This window comes from Limulus polyphemus, unplaced genomic scaffold (genome assembly GCF_000517525.1).
Source record: "Limulus polyphemus unplaced genomic scaffold, Limulus_polyphemus-2.1.2 Scaffold1164, whole genome shotgun sequence".
In the NCBI taxonomy this organism is placed as follows: Eukaryota; Metazoa; Arthropoda; class Merostomata; order Xiphosura; family Limulidae; genus Limulus; species Limulus polyphemus.
In genome coordinates this window covers 1-2,988 of record NW_013666774.1, presented here as the reverse complement: position 1 = coordinate 2,988, position 2,988 = coordinate 1, and the positions used below count along the sequence as shown (strand labels likewise).

General features: G+C 34.4%; 1 long non-coding RNA gene across 4 annotated transcripts in view; it reads right to left on the bottom strand.

Annotated features, from left to right (window-relative positions):
* The window catches only part of LOC111086520, a 33,710-nt gene extending 31,911 nt beyond the window's left edge, over positions 1–1,799 (bottom strand). For 3 of the 4 annotated variants that reach the window (XR_002611253.1, XR_002611252.1, XR_002611255.1), the window contains exon 1: positions 1,236–1,799. This is a non-coding gene — a long non-coding RNA (uncharacterized LOC111086520). Of the gene's footprint in view, positions 1–1,168 lie in introns of all 4 variants that reach the window. The other variant, XR_002611254.1, reaches the window with a different exon arrangement.
* Between the last annotated feature and the right edge of the window lie 1,189 nt (positions 1,800–2,988).

Here is a 2,988-nt window from a genome sequence, read left to right as displayed (position 1 = left end):
TTAAAGTACCTTCATAATAACCAGTTTTTACAAGAAATTTAATGGTGCTATTTATGTTGTATTTTGTGTAGTATTTAATGACGAAATTGACAATTAATGATTATTGCACCATTTTTATGTAATAAACATACAGACATAAGCATGTTTTGAACATAGAAAGCTATATGGCAGGAGACACTCAGATCACCTTGCTGTTAATTTTGTATTTCCAAAAACAGTTTTCTTTAAATAGTGCTAAATGGTTTCATAAGTGATTTAGTAACTTTGTGATTTGCAAATTATTGTTTAGTGATACAGGTGATTATGCCACCCAAGAAACTCCCTTTCTATGGAAAGTCTTCTGCCGCTAAAAGAATGCAAGCACAAAGAGCAGCTGAAACAGAAGAAGAACGCAATCAAAGACTTCAAGCACAAGCTGCTCAAATACAGAAAGAGATTTTGGAACAACCTAAAGTTAGACTTCGAGCTCAAGCTGCAAGGCACGCTACTCAAAGACAGCAAAAAACTGTTGAACAGCACAAAGCCAGAATTAAGTCAGAATCATCAAGGCAAGCTGAATATAGATAAAAAGAAACTTCTGAACATCAAACCAGACTTCAAGCACAAAAATTAAGACAACTTACAGAGATCAAGGAACAGAGAAGCAATATGATGTATAACTTCAGGCTCAAAGAACAAGACAAGCTCAAACACGATCTAATTTCAAATAAAGCTTTGTTTGATTAAATGCTTTTTATTTTTCACATCACAGCTTTTGTCTACTTGCTGAAAAAAATACTGATCTATACATTTCAAATCTAAATTTTCAACGTGCAAACGCCAGGTAACTCAGCTAGTAAAAATATAAAGTAAATAAAAATATGTGTAGAAAAGCAGCATCTTAAATTCTGGTAGATAAAGTACAATTATAAATATAAGGTAATTATACGCCATAGCAATATAGGCCCAAGTCAGAACAACAATGGAGTATCATCTAAAATAAGGACGAAATAATCAGCATACATCATTACATGCATAAGGAATGATATCTAGTACATTTCACTTCCTTAGTTTCTAGAAGTTAAAGTTGAACGAGAAGTGGCACGAAAAGTGGGAACGCTACACATGGTTATTATAAGCTATATACAATTTACAAATTAGGCAAATAGTAATACGTGGTTTTACTTACATTATAAGTAACGATGATAATAATATAAATTGTAACCTATAAGCACGGAATAAAATAACAAACGTACAAGAACTCAAGATACAAACGTTATTCTGTCGGTAACATGGAAAGAGCACAATAAAATTACAAGGCTAACTTTGGAACAACATTCGTAATGGTAGAGCTGTGTCACCAAAATAGCTCATTCTAACTAAAGTTAAGGCTGAACTCCAGACATCCATCCATCCACAGGATCAACACAACTGTCATAAATTGAAGGTGGGAAATCCATAGTTGTTGCTGTTAATGTTATTACACTTTACAGTGTTAGCAGACTGGTTAGAAATCTCCGAAAGAAAGAACGTGGGAAGTGTAGCAAGTCCTATGCGTCTACACATACTAGTGGCAGTACTCACACATTGAATTACGGCTGTAGATTGTAACAGTTGCAGAAACATGGTACGCCATTAAAATCGTTGCGACAAGATCCATCGATAATGCAATAGTATGATATTAGTGTTTCGTATTGTTGTTGTTATTTTTAGCACAAGGATCCACCTTAGGCATTCGAAAAACCTGCATATTTTAGCGTTGTAAGTCAGTTAATTTACCACAAGCCCACCAGTTTTGTTTTTTCTGTTGTTGTTTTGAAATCGTGGCTCTGTGCATAGACTTCCTGAGAAAATTATTTAGTAGTCTTAAAATAAGTTCTGAAGCTAATATAATTTATTCAAAACACTTTTTATGTAAGATTTGAGTGTCTTTTCTGTTTTACTAGTATTAAAACTTATTTGATTAATATTACGTGTGAAACAATACAAATTATAAGATAGCATACACACAACAGCTAGTTAAGCTTGTTTGTTGGAAGTTAAGCACAAAGCTACACAATGGGCTATCTGTGCTCTGCCCACCACGGGTATCGAAAACCGGTTTCTAGCGTTGTAAGTCCGCAGACATGCCGCTGTGCCACTGGGGGGCAGCTAGTTAAGTCCTTAAATACTGTGGTAAGCTATTTTTAGCCATTGTTGCAAGTGATCATATATGCAGAAAACTTGGTTTTGCTTTAAAAAGACAACAAAGTTTTAATAAAACGTGTTTATTCATAAAGAAAAATAAAACAACATACTCTATATGCGATTACAAAGTAGCATAAACAAAGAAAAACTAGTTAAATTATAAACAATACAATAATTCATTTTTACTACAAAAGTGATCTTTTTTTTTCTTTTTTTTGCGGTGCCCCGATGGGCCAGTGATAATTTAAGTCTTCGGATTTACAACACTAAAATGAGAGGTTTGATTCCCCACGGTGGACACGGTAGATAGTCCGTTGCGGCTTTGCTATAATAAAACAGGGATTCTGCACATTTAATTTCAACAAAACAGTTCATTTTTCACTTTGAATTGTTACAAGCTCATTGCAGTGCCTTTCATAACATTACAAGTAAAATATTAGATAAAAACTTAAACAACAGCTTCAGCAAACTGAATTCATAGTTTAACACCATTAACAAAACGAAAAATAAACGTACAACTAAAAAGTTGCTCCAAAATCTTGATTTCAAAACACCCTGAATCGTCGAGTTAAAAATATCCTAAAGCACAGTTTTTTAATGTGAGGTTTGCAGGAAAGTCAGGTAGTACATTTAAAACCCTTCTCGTGAAATCAGCGTTCCATCCTGCCCCTGTAGTGTTAAAATGTGTTTTTCTTGCACTTCAAGACTGGACAGTAAATGTTCTTTAAAATAATGTTGTTTACAGACATCTTGTACACCCAGGAACGTAGAGAGCCACTACGGGCCCCGGGGCAAACATTCTAGCCGGGCCCCCTTTCTCTC